The sequence below is a fragment of the Crinia signifera genome, chromosome 1 (genome assembly GCF_055691185.1).
Source record: "Crinia signifera chromosome 1, ASM5569118v1, whole genome shotgun sequence".
NCBI classification, from domain to species: Eukaryota; Metazoa; Chordata; class Amphibia; order Anura; family Myobatrachidae; genus Crinia; species Crinia signifera.
Genome location: NC_139217.1, coordinates 105,150,468 through 105,169,574, shown reverse-complemented (window position 1 = coordinate 105,169,574; position 19,107 = coordinate 105,150,468).

The following is a 19,107-nucleotide window of genomic DNA, read 5'->3' as shown; positions in this document are numbered from 1 at the left end:
ATATTTATATTTACGGTGTGTGGTATAATCTTAGGCCCCACCTACTACAAATCGGGGGGGTTGGGGGGGCATGAAACATGCCCTTGCTCCGGGCACTGTGGCACCTAGCTACACCACTGTTTTGCAGCAACTGTGATATAACTAAGATTCAAAAGTATAAGGTCGCACTGAGAAGAGATGACACAAAACAGTGGTTGCAGCATCCTAATGCTAGGAGTAGGGTCCCAACATAACTTTTGCCATTCACATCAGTCCCTGTCCCAGTGTAAAAGCATATTACAGTACCTACACACAAATTCATTCTAGGGTTAATTTTTGTTGGTAGCCAATTAACATACCAGTATATTTTTGGAATGTTATAGGAAACCGGAGTACCCAGAGGAATCCCATTCAAACATGGGGAGAAAATACAAGCTCAGCACAGTTACGGCCATTGTGGGAATCTAACCCATGACCATGAGGCAGTAATGTTAACCTTTACACCAATGGTGATTCACAGTAGTGGTGCACATCAAAAATAGGATGCAAATACCAATAATATACTAGTAACCAATATAGACTCATGGATAAGATATAAACCTTATATGAAGTTTCATTTCAGCATAGCTATGAACATGAAAACAGGAGACACATAAAAAGGCTGGCATGAGTTTTTAAAAATGTTTGGTTTCAATGTTGAAAACTGTGGGCATTGACCCCAATTAGTGCAATGCATACAATCGCCATGCTTTGGGCTTCCCTTTATGCCAACATGGATAAGCCAGTTAAAAAAAAAAAGTCGACCTTGTCATGTGTTTACCTTTTTCATTTTGACATTTTGACCCGGTCAACCTATTGCATATCAAACTTTTTCATGTTGACCTTTTGACCCTGACAATTTTTTGCATGTTGACCTTTAGGGGTAGAATTAATGACGTCTATCTATCAAACGGAGCCATCTCCGTAGTTATCCTCCTCATCCTAGTTTCTGCTAAAAGCCTAAGTCTGTACCTGGAAGAACCCTCTTCCACTGTCCTTCTCTGCACTAAGAACTACAGATTTGGCATATAACTTACTTTACCTATTTTTTTCCCCATCTGTCACGTTTTGGCACCACTTTTCTCAAGATTTCTAGCGCTCAATATACTGTAAAATAAAAACAACTAGTCGAGTTTCAACTAATAGCAGTTTGGACAAGCACATAATCTCCACCACCAACAAGCTTATCATTAACCTCCTCATTAATTATTGGTTGGAGGTAGTCCTAGAAAATTGTTTTGAGGGTTCCCTAACAAACCAAACACTTTGTAGTAGACCCAGTCACTGTCTACTTGGTTTGTTAAACTGTGCGTGGCCTTTTTTATTTATTGAAAAACATACAGTATTGAACAATATTTTTGGTGGGCATTTGGGATGGTGTTTTATGTAAGGACAAACATTTTTATGGGTTATTGCTTTAATACATTATTAATTTTCAACATATATTTTCCAGAAAAGACTGCAATGTTAATACAGTAGCCAACGATTCCTGACAAGATTTGAAATAAAAGAGAATCAAAGAAGATGAATAGTTGCAGCAGAAATGCAAACTCATAATCCTTCGGGCCTCCCGATTGCTGCTGGCCACAGTGATTGGGTGTAAGGAAAATAACAAAAAAATAACAATGGTACTTATATGTTAGTTGGGCACCCAACTAGCATACGGATGATAACGTAGGAAAATCGAATCGCATCACATCGCATGGGACATTTTAAGGGCATGCGATGCGATGCAATGGGATTTTCCTATGTAATTTATTCACTACTCTTTTAGACCTGGGGGATCGCATCCCATCGCATCGCACCTCCCGCAAAATCGCATGCAATCGCATGTGATTTTATAGGGTGTGCGATGCCATTACATTAGCTATACAATAATATGATTGAATGACATACAATGAGGTTTTAGGCACCCCACTATCCACAGCACCCCGAAGCGTGGCGAGCGGCGGAATGCATCCTCCGACCTTTTCATACCCCCACTATCCACGTTGGTGTGGAGTCGATTTTTGGGCCGCGGATTACTTTACATGTATTCCGCGTCCCCACGCCACGCTTCGTGGTGGCGTGGATAGTGGGGGGGGGGGGGGGGGGTGTAAAAGCTATTTTTAGGACATACAATCATATTGTATACCTAATTTAATGGCATCGCACACCTGATAAAATCACATGCGATCGCATGCGATTTTGCGGCAGGTGCGATGCGATGCGATACCTTGGGGGCACACAGAGCAGTGAATAAACTACATTAAAAATTGCATCGCACATCGCATGGCACTAAAATGGCCCATGCAATGCGATGCGATTTCCTTACACAAAATAGCGCACTAAGCAAATAGCTTAGTGGGCGCCCAACTAACATATAAGTACCATAACAATAATTAAGTGCTGATATGCCATGCAGTCATACACTACCGTTCAAAAGTTTGGGGTCACTTAGAAATGTCATTATTTTTAAAGAAAAACACTGTTCTTTTCAATGAAGATCACATTAAATTAATCAGAAATAGACTATACATTGTTAAGGTGGGAAATGACTATATTATCTGCAAATGTCTGGCTTTTAAAGGAATATTTACATACTGTAGGTGTATAGAGGCCCATTTTTGGCAACCATCAGTCCAGTAATGGTGCATTGTGTTTGCTAATTGCATTGGAAGACTAACACTAATGGATGATTAGAAAACCCTTGAAAACCCTTGCTCAATTATGTTAGAAAAGCTGAAGATGGATTTGCTCATTAGAGAAGCTATAAAACTGGGCTTCCTTTGAGCTAGTTGAGTATCTGGGGCATAACATTTGTAGGTTCGATTATACTCTCAAATAAAAAGAAAGGGAACTTTCATGTAAATTGTGACAGTCTATTCGTCTTCTTCCAAATGAAGGCTATTCCATGTAAGAAAATAGTAAATTAAATAGTACCCACAAAACGCCAATGTCAACGTCTACAGGGAAGAGGCAACTCCGGGTTCCTGGCCTTCTAGGCCGAGTGGCAAAGAAAAAGCCATATCTGAGACTAACCAATAAAAGTAAAGATTAATATGGGCAAAAGAACATAGAGATTGGACAGAGGAGGATTGGAAAAAAAGCAAAAAGCGTTATGACAGACAAATCAAACTTTGAGGTGTTTGGAGAACACTGGTGAGACGCAGAACAAATGAAAAGGTGCTGGAAGAGTACCTGATGCCATCTGACAAGCATAGTGGATGTAATGTGATGGTCTGGGACTGCTTTGGTCCTTGTAAAGTAGGAGATTTGTACAAGGTAAAAGGGAGTTTGAACTCTATTTTACAACACCATGCCATACCCTGTGGACAGTGCTTGATTGGAGCCAAATCCCTCCTCCAACAGAACAATGACCCAAAGCACACCTCCAACTTATGCAAGACCTACAGTATTTAGGGAAGAAGCAGTCAGCTGGTATTCTGTCTGTAAGTGAGTGGCCGCACACTCACCAGATCTAACCCCATTGAGCTGTTGTGGGAGCAGCTTGCCTGTATGGTACGCAATAAGTGCCCATCAAGCTAATCCAACTTGTGGGAGGTGATTCAGGAAGCGTGGGGTGAAATGTCTACAGATTACCTCAACAAATTATTAACAGCTAGAATGCCACAGGTCTGCAATGCTGTAATTGCTGCAAAAGGCGCATTCTTTGACGAAAGGAAAGTTTGAAGGACAAAATTATTATTTCAAATAAAAATCATTATTTCTAACCTTGCCAATGTTGTGACTATATGTTTTATTCATTGCTAAAAAATGTTATCGTTTTCATGTAAAACAATAAACGGAGGTGTATAACGGCACACTTTGAGCACTGACTGTAACTCAAACTAGTTTAGAAAACATTGTTCTTCAAATCTTTCTGCTGATATTGACACAAAATCCTTTATTAAAATCAAGCTGTTTAAGAATAGTCTCTAGTCTGTGAAGAAAATAAATACAATTTCATTTATCCTTCACTTTCAGATTTAGAACAATGTTGTTTTATCAATTTTAGAACCATCAGGAAAGATATATACTAAAAAAGTTGTTCTCCAAGATTCTTAACACATTGAATACCTGCATGAACTGTAGTCATAGTAAGACAACATCTACAGTAATGCAGTTATACCTTATTCTGCAGCTTTGCATCTTAGACATTTGAATTTTTAAAGCTACAGCAAAAAACATTAACTGCTACAGAGTGGGAAAATGAAAAGTCAAATTCCACAGAGTGATTCATAAATATGGGGGTTATTCTGGTTCACTCCTTCTGGCAAATTCCTTCTTAGATGGACAAAAGCATGTGCACTGCAGGTGGGGTAGATGTTACTTGTGCAGAGAGAATTAGATTTGGGTGGTGTTTTACTTCAAAGTGAGCTCTATATTGCAGTGTAAAAAATAAAGCAATCAGTATTTTCCCTGCACCAAAACAAAATAACTCACCCAAATCGAATTCTCTCTGCACATTTTACATCTGCCCCCCTGCAGGGTACATGGTTTTGTCCATCTAAGAAGGAATTTGCCAGAAGGAGTGAACCAGAATAACCCTTATGTTACAAAGTCACTCAACATACTGTATTTTAGAGAAAAATCCTACAAAGGATTGTGTTTAGTTGGTTCCCATTTCCTATCTGAACCTTTTCTTCAACATGGAGTATTTTCTAGAGTAATTAAACAAAACTTTGAAGCTTTACTACTTTAAACTGTAAAATACATTGTTCCTCCAGACTTCTAGAGCTGCATTTGGGGGGGGGGGGGGGGGGGGGGGCACAAACTGTACGATCACATTTTCAATTTAAGCCTTTCAGAATACATGGGCTTCTGGAATGAAAAATATTATTTTCCTCCCTGATACTGACATTTATTTATGCAGGACAGGATGATTGATTAATGTGTTAAATTTAACCAAGAAATGTTCTCACATCACAATAATATCATAGATTTTTTTTTCAGTGAACTACGAGCTCAAACAACATCTGCAGGTGGATTTTATTAGCATTGAACCAGAGCAACATTGGACTGGACAGGTGGATTATCAATGAATTACTCTTAATAATCAGTCAGCACCTGAGGCTAATGATTAATCCTGTATCCTTCAGGCCTATCTAAGCTGCTTCCTGGTCTTATTTTGTTTACCTTTTTCCTATATTCAAATAAATACAGTTTGCACTCATTTCTAAATTAATAACTACAAGACTGTTGTTACCTTATATACTGTTATGGATAAACTAAAATATAGCTATAATGACAAATTGAGTGTATGATACAATAATTGTATGAGGGGCTCCTACATTGTCTGACAAATGGTTCTTTCTTCACAAAAACTGGCATCTCCAAATAAACCTTTAACTCCAGTTAAGCTACCAGGACTGGCTTGAGTGCTGTTGCAGTGTAGCAGCTGTCCAAGGGCACCACCTCACTGTGGATGCAGTCCAACTTCTGGCATTACCGGCACCCGGAATCCCAGCGCACAGGATCTATTCTCTCTTGTGGGACCATGGAGGGGAACAGAACAGCGGGGTGAGCGGAGTATGGCGAGCCCACAAGGGGCCTCTTTGCGCCGCATCCCTGTCGGCATTCCTTCCAGCGACTGGGATACCGCAGTCAGGATTGTGACCACTGGGATCCTGGCTTCCGATAAATCATACTGAACCCGAATCAGTGTCCTATATCACAATCAATAGCATACTGTATATCCTCTATTGCAGGAGTTACCAGAACTCATAGGGCAGGCCAGAATAACTATGCAGCAGCAGCACGTACGCTGTACATTGGAAGAGCTGTGGTCACACTTGGATCCTGTTGTGAGCCACACAGGTGCTGCTGTACATGCAGGTGCCACTTAAGAGCTTGGAACTTGGATGCACGCTGCTCCATTGCCTCTGAAATGTATGCCTCTGCAGTCTTGTCAGATCCGATTAGAATTGGAAACGGAGGGTTCAGTGGGCACAGGCTCACCCACATTGGAAAGCAGAAAATAAAAAATAATCTGGACTGATGAATCTTCCTAGTTGCTGTGACAGGCAGATGGTAGGGTCAAAAGTTGCAATCATCAACATACATGCAATGATTCATCCTACCTTGTGTCAAGGGTTTAATCTAGGTTTGGTGGTGTAATAATGGGCCCGATTCAGACCTGTTTGCTAGGTTCAAATACTTGCAACCTAACAAACAGCTTGATGCCCCCCACCGAAGGCCCGCCTCCCCATGCATCCCCTCACATGTGGCCGAAGGGGAGAGAAATTATTTGTTGGTCATTGTCAGAGATCGACAAAAAGGGGGTGGGCACTGACATCATGTGATGTCAGACACCCACCCTGAGCAGGCATCGGCCCACCTGCTTGCATCTTCATGAGGATGCCCATTTAAAAAGGCTGCATATTCCCCTGCCCTAGCTCCCTGCCATCCCCCTTCCTCAACAAAGTGAATGCCTCGGCATGTGTGATACTCGCCAAAGGTGTTCGCAAAGGGGGTGTGCACAGGTGCATGTGCAGACCTCCAACATCGAAAACGGGGCTGAATTTTTGCCTGTCCGATGCAACCTGAATCAGGCCCAATGTGGGGAATGTTCCTTAGCACACAGTATTCTAGCACCAACCAAGCAGTGTGGAATTTGCTGTGAACACAGTCTACCAAAATGCTTTTGTTGACCATGCGCATCCCCTTATGCCCACAATCTACCCTACAGTTTATATATATATATATATATATATATATACAAACACATATATATACAAACACAGGGGGCCCAGCACTCACTACAACAACAATATATATATATATATATATATATATATATATATACAGGTTGAGTATCCCGTATCCGTGCATCCCGTATCCGAATTATTCCAAAAACCGTGGTTTTTGGAATAATTCTGATTTTTTTTTTTTTTTTTACCCCCCCTAACCCTCTTTTCATACTTACCAAGTCCCCGAGCGTCCACAGCAGGCCTCCGGCATCTTCTCCAGGCTCTCCAGCGGTCCCAGGAATGCATTGCGCGAGTGTGTGCGCGTGCCGGTGACGTCACCGGTGCGTGCGCACACTCGCGCAATGCATTCCTGGGACCGCTGGAGAGCCTGGAGAAGATGCCGGAGGCCTGCTGTGGACGCCCGGGGACTGCGTGGAGGCCGAAGGACCACCGGACACCATCAGGGGACAGGTAAGTATGCTAAAAAAAAAAATTATTCCAAAAACCGTAAAATTCCCCTATCCGAAATACTCGTGGTCCCGAGCATTTCGGATAGGGGATACTCAACCTGTATTTGCAAAATAATTAAGAGAGAAACGCACCAATGAGCCAAATATAAACAACACTTTTACTTGTTTTTATGCTCACATACATGGGGGTTTAAAACCATATGCTTGCCAGCCACATCAGAATACCGATCTCTGCACAAGATGACCCACGGTATATCCAGGGGAAGAAGCCGCTGAGCCGCCTGGATATACCGCTGGATAGCCTGCTTTGATAAAGGGGGTTACACCCTGAAACGTTAGCACCATCCAGTGTGTTTGGCTGTTTCTTATCTAAGGAGTCCGGGGGAGTGCTTTCTCAATTTTGCCCATACATTATTCCTTTGGAGCAAGCACCCAGGCAGCCGCAATTGGAAGATTGGAGTGCCGGTCCACACACCTCGATATATATATATATATATATATCGGAGGGGGTATGATCCGGCACTCGGTACAAACTTGGTCCAATTGCTCCAGGTGACCCTGCCGCAGGAAATATACAGAGGGGTGCTCGCAATGGAGCGATGGCCGGCACTCACGGAGTCTCTTCAAAAAAATCAGCAATCAACACAGCAGTGTTAAGTCAACGTTTCTGAGGTGTTTAATAAACCTCTTTCAGGTTTATTAAACACCTCAGAAACGTTGACTTAACACTGCTGTGTTGATTGCTGATTTTTTTGAAGAGACTCCGTGAGTGCCGGCCATCGCTCCATTGCGAGCACCCCTCTGTATATATATATATATATATATATATATATATACATATATATACAGATATACATATACAGTAGTAGCTGTGTCCTCATAAAATAACTATTCAAGTTGTCATGAAAGCGTGTTTTCCTTCTAACTTCAATAGTTCTTGTCAGGTAGTGTGAAAAGACTGACTATGTGAGAAAGCTGCATACAGGTATACAATTAGTGCTTTTAATGATAACCTGTGTGTAATGTCTGGGGGGTATTGCTGCTCATTTGCTGTTTTAAATGAAAATGAGAATTGCTCTTTAATTACACTCTTTTGTTTCTATTTAATTAAAAATAACAGACGTGTATACCAGCATTCAACACATTGTTAAGGTTAGAAGCTTTCTTAATTTCTTTAAGTGTACCATGGTAGATTCATAACATTATATTCTATACTCAAGGTAGTTTTATGTTACTGTAAAGTCAGCATGAAAGAAAAGGATAAATGCACTCAAATGCATCCCTACTGAGATTCCTGAAATCTCTGATGGTAATTATCTTCTCATTTTGGAAAGCTTAGCGGAACACCTTTTTTTTTTAAAGTGCGTTTGAAAGGCTTTTTTTGTGAAGACAGAAATATATATGCCAAGCTCCAAGTGATAAACAAAATTATGGGAGGCATTTGTACACGGTTCTGCTTGTAAAAGTTGTTCTTTTCTTAGAGGAAACAAATGAAAATGCATGCCGAAAGATTTAACCATTTTTTTTGTTTTAAGTTCTTTGCTGTCATTTAAAAACTCAACATATTTTCTTAAATCTGATTATTATTCTTTACACATGAAAATAGGATACACATTATTTAAAAGTATAATTTATTTTCGGTAAACCACTTACAAATCTGTTATTATGAGTGCAGAAGAAAGCATAAAATAACTAAAAATGTTATTATGTTTAGTTTGATGCTTTTATATGACTTTTGTGTCTCACGCAGTCAACACACTAAGCCAGTGGCACTAAAGAAGGAGGGGTGGGTACTTTTTCCCCGGGCCTGTTGAGGGGGGTCCCTTTGTCCCCTTTCCAAGGCATGTGACACACCCAGGTGTGATCTTTCCTTTCTATATGGCTTCACAAAATTGCCAAAAGTTGCATAATGTACTGTACCACAATTTACAGCATTCTGGATGTCCTGATGAGGTGCTCCCTAAAAAGGGAGCCTGGCCTATGCAAAATGTATTCTATTAAATGTGCCAGTCTACTGCATGCACGCCCTTAGGTGATAAAAACTCATTCTGCTGTTACAGTGAGGTGCACACCATGCCCCTGCAACTATTACAGGATGTTTACCCACCATCCTGTTACTTCAACTCACCCACCCCGACACCCAGGGCCGGTGCTAGGGTGTCCGGCGCCCTCCTGCAAACCATACATTTTGCGCCCTTTCACATTACCATTGCAACAAGCTGCAGCCCGATTGAGGGAGTATATGGAGGATCTCGGGTGCATGTACATGTATGCATACACCATCTCAGTGCTGTTTTCACAAAATGTTGCAGGCACTAAAGGTGCCCATACACGCTGCGAGAATCGCATACGTTATGGGCTAGATCCGAAAACATTGCAGCATGTATGGCCACCTTCAGGCACATAAACCAGCCCATTATTTAATAAGTGTCTAAATTAATATAAAAAAATCTACAATTATTAAAAAAATTGTTATAAACATGTATAATAAAAGACTCACTGTTTTTAACTTTTGTGCAGTCCCTCCTCTTCTATCTGCCTAGGCAGGACGCTGAGGACGCCATTACACCCCTCTCGTGACTGAGGGGGAAAAGAGGGGAGAGAAGGAGAAGATGGAATAAGAGGGTAGGAGATAGAGAATCCGGAGTGTTGAGGACTGGCAGTTGCACTGGCACAGCACACTGAGAAGAGGGAAGGAAGGGGAGGCGGAGCTGCTGCCTGTTCGTCATTTGATTGACAGCTGACAGGCGCAGGGAGCAAAGGGTAGGGTGCGGGTCCGGACATGACATGTCATCCAGGCATTCACAGATAGCGCTACATGCCTCAGTGCAAGTGTCCATGAGAAAGAGGGGGCAGGTTGCAGGAGGAGGACAGTGTGTGCGCGGTGCAGGGAGCTGCTCAGCCTCTCCATACTGCCGCCCGCTGACAGACAGGTGCTGCGGGCGGCGTGCAGGAGGCAGTGACAGTGAGGCAGCTGTAGCAGAGCAGGGAGGGAGACAGCGCCTTTTCAGCATGGCGCCTCCCTGCTTTGCAGGAGCTGCTGAGTGGGTAGCACCGGCCCTGCCGACACCAGTTCTATTATTAAACCTGAACGGAGGCTTCTTCACCTGATGGTGAATTTCACATTTAAAAAGACAGCAGCCATGTGAATTGTACCCTACATAGAATTTGCAGTCAGCTGAATAGTAAGGCTGGGTACACACTATTGTGATAGAAGGAAGACAGGGAGAGGCAGGGTAAGGGATAAAAAAAAATAAGTTAAAAAAGTATGTCAGAAAACACCAGTTGTCTTTGTAAGAACACACACACACGTTATGAAGTTGTGTGATTAGATTTTAAATGTCCTGGAGGGTGGATTGTTGAATTTAGAGAACAGTTTGTTTAAGTGATGAACACAGTGTCCACAGTCTATCAGTTACAGCACAAATGTACTCTGCACAGCCACAGTCATCATGGGGAGAGGCTGATTGCAGCGAAAGTGAGGAGCTGAAGGATGGAGGCGCACTGATGTTGTGACTGGTACGCTTCAAGTGAATCTATATTGGGATGGGTCACTAACACCTTGAAGTAAGTACTTTGTTGGGGGTTAGTGGTCAAGGGGTGGGGCTTTGTTTAACCAATGGCACACTGCTGCAGCAGGAAATATATTTTCCTGTCTACAGCAGAACAGCAGATTATTGTGGGCCTATTTAAATAGGAGTCCTGGAACTGCAACTCCATCTTCCCCATTGTTAATGTGACTGAGACCCTAATAATATCTGACACAATTATGTAATAGCATCACAATCATAATATAAAGGTATTGGAATTGTATGCACTTGCTTGGTAAATTGACAATTTTTTATTGAAAAATTTAGAAATATATATTACACTTAAGTAAATTTTGTTTCTATGTCACCCTTTAATTATGGGGTTAGAAACAATGGACCTTTTTCAGACCTGATCGCAGTACAAATTTGTTCTCAAAATGGGCAAAACTATGGAGGTTATTCTGGTTGGTGCGGTCCGTTCCGAATTCTTTCGGAGCTGACCAAACGCCACGCTGTGCGGAGATTGTAAGAACAAACGCCCACAGGTCCTCCGCATTCGGATGGACTAACTCTTTAAGAAGAGGGTGTGTTTTCGGACAACATTCAAACCATGCGTGTGTGGTGGCAACACAAAGATTCTGCACGGTCATACAGCGTCAGAATGGACGGGAAGCTGCCCAGACGCACCGATGTGGGGTATTTCTGCAAAACTCACGACTGTTATCTGAACTCATACATCTGCCACATGACACACTTATGCAATTAGCCAACCTCATAAAGGGCCTTATTCTGATCGGTGCGGATATTCCCGCATGCGGACGGACCGCCGATGTTGATCGTCTGCGCATGTGCAGAGGTCACTCTGCGCATGTGCAGGCGATTTCGCCGCACAGATTCTTTATACGCCGCACAGGGGGCGTAGAGGGGCGTGAGGGGCTACTTAGCCTCATTACCCTATGCATACGCCCTGCGTTTCATGGGCGTTCCCATGCAAACGCGGGGCGTATGCATGGTAATGAGGCCGTGACGCGTGGGTACGGGGCGGGCATCTGACATCGCCGGATGTCAGCTGCCCGCCCCCATACATGATTTCACACGGACAAGTGTCTGTGTGGTCTTGTGTTGCGGGACCTGGTGGAGCGTGCGGCCCTGCATTCGATGTTCGGCGACCATCGAATGCAGGGGCTGCTCCCAAGACGGAGGAGGCGTATCCCCGTCCAATTTCATGCGGATCGCCACATATCCGCGTACGGACGGCAGGTGGCGATCCGTATGGAAGGCGGGGATTCACCTGCACGGTTGCGGCCGCATATTCTGATCGGGCCGCACCGATCAGAATAAGGCCCAAAAAAAGGATTGTTTTTAATTGTAATCAAAAAATTCTTATGTTTTCCTGAAAGGTAATAAATTTTATTTTTATCCCCAAATGTGTGCTGTTATTGCTGAATGTAAAAGTGACATGTACATTTATATTAGTGATACCAATTTCTGACCATTGCTTGCAGTGTAAATGTGTGTAAAATAGCAAGAATGCAGTCGTGCTTTCAGCATATATTTGTTCAGCATATATTTAGTAATGGTCCATTTAGGCAGCAATGCTTCCAATTGAAGCTATGTAAAGAGTGTAATTAATCACTAATGAGTAGAGGAGTGGATTGTATTGTGTTCAGCTGAGAGTGCTTCAGGTGTGGGCGTACTAATTGGGCGAACCAAATGCCTAGCGCATGAACAAGTGGTCTCCGCAAAGTGAAACTTGCTTATGAAGACCGCATATTTCATGCGTGTTGGTTCGTTTGCAGTCAGTGTGCTGTCCGAATGCACACCTACCAGAGTTCATGCACTCCCTCGTGTACGCCCATATTTACGCCCAGTTGTTCCCACTTTGAAACCACACCCTTGTGTAGGTCCGAATGACGCCCATATTACGCCCATATTTCCCGAGTCAATTCGGTGGACATTTCTGTACAGTGTTAGTGAGAACGAGTACGTAGAGCATGCGTGGCACATGCGCATTGCGTTGCCTACGCATGCGCAGACGGCTAAAAAGCGCCCTCCGAAAAAATTCGGAACGGACTGCACCAACCAGAATGAGGCCCTATGTTCTCTGCAGGTGGGACAGATGTAACATGTGCAGAGAGAGTTAAATTTGGGTGGGGTGTGTTGAAACTAAAATCTAAATTACAGTGTAAAATTAATGCAGCCAGTATTTACCCTGCACAGAAACAAAATAACTCACAGAAATCTAACTCTCTCTGCACATCTGCCCCACATGCAGTGCACATGGTTTTGCCCATTTTGAGAACAAATTTGTACTGCGATCAGATCTGAATAAGGGCCAATATTTGCTGTCTGCCCACATATTATGATTGACAGCCAATAGCACTGGTTTTGCCTATTAGATTGACCATGATTTTTTTTGTATTTGAGTTTTTCTGGACCACCAACCCAAGGCACACCTGCAAGTGACCCAAGGCACCCCATGGTGCCACTGCACACAGTTTGTGAATCACTGCAATATCTCTTTTTAATTGTGTACTCTTTATGACGCAGATCCAGTGAACCACACAAATCCTTTTAATTACATCCTAAACTCTAAAGCCCCGTACACACGGGGAGATATATTGCTCAGCAATATATTGCTAGCAATATATTGCTGAGCAATATATTGCTCTGTGTCTCCTGTTCATCAGCAACCAGAGATGGTTGCTGATGAAAAAGAAACTGGCGGGGAAGTCCGGCAGTGGAAATCAGCTGGTCACAGGGGTAAAAACGGGAGCGCGCACCCGGCGATATATCGCCGGTGCACACTCCCATCGCGGGCAATATGGTCGCTCAGCGACCATATTGCCCGCGAAATTACATAAAATCGCCCCCGTGTGTACACACCTTAAGGGGGAAATTTACTAAAGATTTCTAAAAATTAAAAGAGGTGATGTTGCCCTTAGCAACCATTCAGATTCTGTATATTGTTTCTCTATTGGATCCTAGAAAATGATAGACAAAATCTGATTGGTTGCTATGGGAAATATCACCTCTTTTCATTCTTAAAGGATACTCAAAGGGTCAATTTAGTATATAAATAATTGTATACTTTGAAAACTATAGTTATTGCAATACAAAATGGTTACAGACACAAGAAGAGATTATTCAACAGTACTTTTAATAGAAGCACTTTGATTTTGGAGGAATACATACCTATTTGCCAAGATGGCATTTGCCAGTGGTACCAGCCATCAAGGGAGCATTGCCCAGTGGTGCCAACCCTGGCCAGTCGGTCAAATTACTTCACAACTTACTCTACTGGCTAGCAAGGTGCATGTTGAGCTCAAAGCTTCCTAATGGCTATGGCCTGATTAAAGGTTCCAGGTGCCCAATGATAATAATAATAATAATAATAATAATAATAATAATAATTATTATTATTTTATTTATATAGCTCTCTTTCTCCTATAGAACTCAAGACACTTAACAAATAGAATAAATGTAATATAGAACATGAACAATGAAGTACATAAAAGCTTTTTATGAACAATACTTAAGGGAATTACTGAAATGCTTGAATAAAAAGGAAAGTCTTAAATCTGTTTATGAAGGATTCTGGAGTGGGGGTCTCTTGAACTGTGCAGGAAAGTAAGTTCCATAAAGTCTGATCTGCATGATTAAAAGCTCAACCCCCAGATGAATTAAGGGAGATTATAGGTAATGCTAAAAGTCCTTCATCTACAGATCACAGTAATCGGGTGGGACAGTATGGAATCAGAAGCTACTTCAGGTACCTTGGGCCTTGGTCATGTAGGGCTTTAAAACTCAATAAATTAATCTTGAAGATGATTCGCAATCTTATAGTTAACCAGTTGAGGAAGTAGAGAATGGGAGTTATGTGACTAGAGTGGAGCTGGTTGGTTAACAGTCTGGCAGCTGTGTTTTGTACCAGCTGTAATCGGTGCAGTTGTTTTGCTGGGAGACCAAGGTAGAGGGTATTGCAGTAATCTAATTGAGATGATACAAATGCATGTATGACTTTTGGCAGATCTTCAGAGGGGATTAAGTGTTTGATTCTGGCTATGTTCCTCAGATGAAAGAATGAGGATTTGGTTGTGGCTGATATCTGATGTTTAAGTGTCAATTTACTATCCAAGCCAAGATTCCACACATGATCAGAGTTTTGTAATTCTGTACCCCCTGGCGTCAGTCCAGTTGGATGGCTATGTTCTTCAATATTGAGACCCTATCATATATACTTATTCAATAATAGACATGTAGCTCCACTTTAATGCTGCTAAACATGGATGGGACTGATCATTCATATTGCCCATGTGCATGTACAGTAGGGCGGAGTGAAAAAACTGAAATTGAGAAATTCAAAATCGGCTAGTGTGGGAAAGTTGTGACTTGACCTGAATAAGAAATGTGCAAAAGCTTTTTGATCTGAGTCAACATCTTCTGTTCTGGCAAGAGGCCTGAAGTTTCACTTTTTTGGTGAAAATGACGAAAACTGTGAAGATGCTCCGATGAAGTTAAAATTATGTCATGATGTCTTAGAGTGGTTTATTAATATACTTTAGCTTAGTAAAAGAGAGTACGAGCTTGTCCTAGTGCAAAGTGACTGACTTTGGCGAGAGAAAACATCCCTGATAAATGATCCATTTTCATGGTTTCAATTGTGAATATGGTGTTTTCTCCGGAACATGTTTTTTTTTTTGGGGGGGGAGAGGATGCTCTGTAATTGATGTGATCAGGAAAAGAAACTTGGTGGGAAAAAAAAAAACAGGGTAAATTGCCTTTAATAGAACAGTGCACCTATGTGTCTTCTAATGCCCAACAAACTCTTTACTGAATGCTCCAGTAAGTTCAGTAACAATGCATTACACTCTGTTCTTTAGGTGCAGGATTTAAAACACTTCTGTTTATTGTCTCTACTTGTGGCAGTTTATTTGTTTGAAAAACAGTCTGAAAATCAGTTTGCATCCCCTATGCTGGGAACATGAAAGGGCTGCATTACGGCATATAGTTATGCCAAAGATAAGCCAATATATTAACAGTTAAATACGTTGAAGTGTATTATGATGTAATAAAGAAATACATCTAATGTTTAGTGATATTTAAAATGATACATTAAACACTTTACACTGTTACTTGTAATACTTATTGTAACAGTGGTACTTGTATACTATCACGGCTCCCATCGCATGCCATCGCATGCCATATGTAATGGCATGCGATGGCATGCGATTTTAATGGGTTTTTAATGCATTTGTGAGAAAAATCGCATGCCATCGCATGCCATCGCATGCCATCGCATGCCATCGCATGCCATCGCATCGCATGCGATGCAATGCGATGCGATGCCATTTTTCACAAAAATCATGGACATGTGTTCAAATCATGTAAAATGCACCACAAATGTCATTTTTCACACTGTATCACCCCCACTATCAACGCCAACCCGAAGCGTGGCGAGCGCAGCGAGCCCGCGAGGGGCGGCGGTACGCGTCCTACGACCTTTTCATACCCCCACTATCCACGTCGGCGTGGAGTTGAGAATAGAAAGTGTTTCGAGCGCAGCGAGCCACCGAGCCCGAAGCGTGGCGAGGGGACGCGGATACCTTCACAGGTATCCGTGTCCCCTCGCGGGCTTCACAGGTATCCGCGTCCCCTCGCTGCGCTCGCCACACTTTCTATTCTCAACTCCACGCCGACGTGGATAGTGGGGGTATGAAAAGGTCGTAGGATGCGTACCGCCACCCCTCGCGGGCTCGCTGCACTCGCCACGCTTCAGGTTGGCGTTGATAGTGGGGGTGATACGGTATGAAAAATGACATTTGGGGTGCATTTTACATGATTTGAACACATGTCCATGATTTTTGTGAAAAATGGCATCACATGCGATGCGATGTGATTTTTCCCTGTACGATGCCCATCGTGGGAGCCGTGATAGTATACAAGTACCGTAACAGTTACTGTTTTTCAATAACAGACTGCAACAGTTATTTCTTATTAGCAAGATCTGACAACCTGTCCAGCTGGTACTCTTAGAGGACTCACATGCCAGGGGCCGGTGGTGCATAGTTCCTGCAACAGCCGCATTCAGCTCTAGTTATATTCCCCAGTTTGAGCTGCACAGTTGTAGCCACTAATGCTGTAGTTTATTTGCATTTTAATTTTGATAGTCTATTGTTACCATATTTGCATACATTATTATTATTTCCTTTATCAAATTGAAGAAGCTGCTTTGCCAATGAAAATGAATGGGCTCTATTTTCTAATATCTTCCACAAGTGCTGAGGACAGCAGATTGTACTAACATGGACATTTATCATTATCATATAGCATTAACTTGCTCCATTTAAAAAAAAAAAATGTACTAATCAATAACATCTGATGATGCTTAAATATACTGGTATGAATATGACCGAATATCTGCCTGCTTTTTCAGTCCATTATTCTGTATGCAATTTACAATGTGATATTCAAACTGTATACAGTATTTTGTATTTCTTCGTAATAAAGTAGTAAAAATGCCCATCCAGAAGGATACACACAGACTGTTCATAATTTATAGTTTGTTGCTCTCATATTGTAAAAAAAAACAACGTAATTTGGTTTTACACAGAAATGAACATTGGTCTTTTCTTCAGGAGGAGAATTGTATTGTTTGTTTAGGAATAATCCAATTTATAACAAAATGACCTGTAAAATAATCAGTAGCTCTTCTAGACTTGTAGGAAATTGAGTATGCATTATTTATTATAACTTCAACACTGTGAGAAAGAGAGACAGAGATTATATGAATGTAACAGTTATCTGAAAATCTTACAATAATACATCTATCATTATGAAGAACTATTCTTGGGAAAACATAAAATATAGGGTGTCTGATGGAAAATGTCATAGAAAACTGATTGAGAGAAAAGAAGAAATTATAACCAGGAATTGATACAACAATTTCTGGAAATCTAGCCCAAACAAATGGACAATGAAATCACCAGAGGGAGCAAGACCCAAAGACCCATATGTTTTGTAAATTTATGTGCTAAAGTCACTCATGGGCTAATAACAATACACATATACAAATAACCATTTAACAACTGCTGTAATAAATGAACCACTTGCAAGTGTACAATTTAATTCCTGCTGTAAATTTTTTATACATATATATTTAGAGAGAGAGAGAGAGATTAAACCAGTGTCCGCTGTATTTATTACCAGAGTAACACCTTGTATCCAAATACATACAGATGGACAGCCTCCCAGCCAGCCTGAGGAATTGCCAGATATCCTGATCTGGCACAGGCTGGCGGTCAGGCGCTCCGCATCTTACACGCTCGCACGTCCCCGTCAGAACAGCCGCAGGGAGGAGAATCCCTGCCTGTCTCTGCTTCAGGGCCAAGTCTATCTGGGACATGTACTACTTTTGTCACTGTGGACACCACAGCTGCTGATTTTCTTTTGAGAGAGTGCTGTCTATTTACAACATACATACCAGGTATCTCTGGAATGCTGAACCTCAGGAGATTCCTTATAGGGCTGTTAGCACCTCTGTTCTTTTGAACTACATTCTGGCAAGGCTTCACATATACAGTATGTTGATTTTTCATTTTTTTAAGTTTTGAGAACACAATTTTATACAGTGCCATATTTGTTGGTGATTGAGTGGCTTCAATTGGTTGAACGTTCCCCTGGGGAGGTATCCATTTTCTCAGAGAGTGATACTGAAGCTCAGCAGACTGACAGACAAGTTTGGAACCACATTATTGAAACACAGAAACAAAGAGGTAGATGTCCTCCTATATGGAATCACCCTGTTGGAATACATAAGAGAGAAAAAGATCCCCAGGAGAAATTATCCTTCTATTGGTTGTTACAAAGAAGAAATTGTGAAAAAATGGTTAGCAATCCTGAACAAATGTTCATTAGGCCTCATGACTCTGGTCTTGGAACCTGTAAGATATATTTTTCTTGATAGGAAATAAGATCGAGTAGTATTAGGATGTGCATAAGGACATTTTCTTACAAGAATAACAACCAACATGGATGAAAAAGTTGACCCAACAAGTAACAGCATTTAAGAAATAATTGTTGCTTTTCAAGAAAAACTAATTTGAAATAATAAAGAGGGATTATGCTGAAACTTCGACAGATGGCTTTTTGGTGAAACAGAAGCTCAGCCATAGAATTGGAGACATACAGTAGATAGAGATATATACACATTGGGACAATGAAGGCTAGCCCTCCAGTGATGTTCCTACATCTTGATGTGATGAAATCAATTACACTCCAAGCTCTCTAACCAGCAGCCTGAAACCCCCTTTAGGGACCTAAACCCTTGCAAGATGTGGGGGTAACATAGGAGGCATACCAGCAGGGCCTGATTAAAGGTTCCAGGTGCCCATGTCTAATAAACATGTAGCTCTCCTT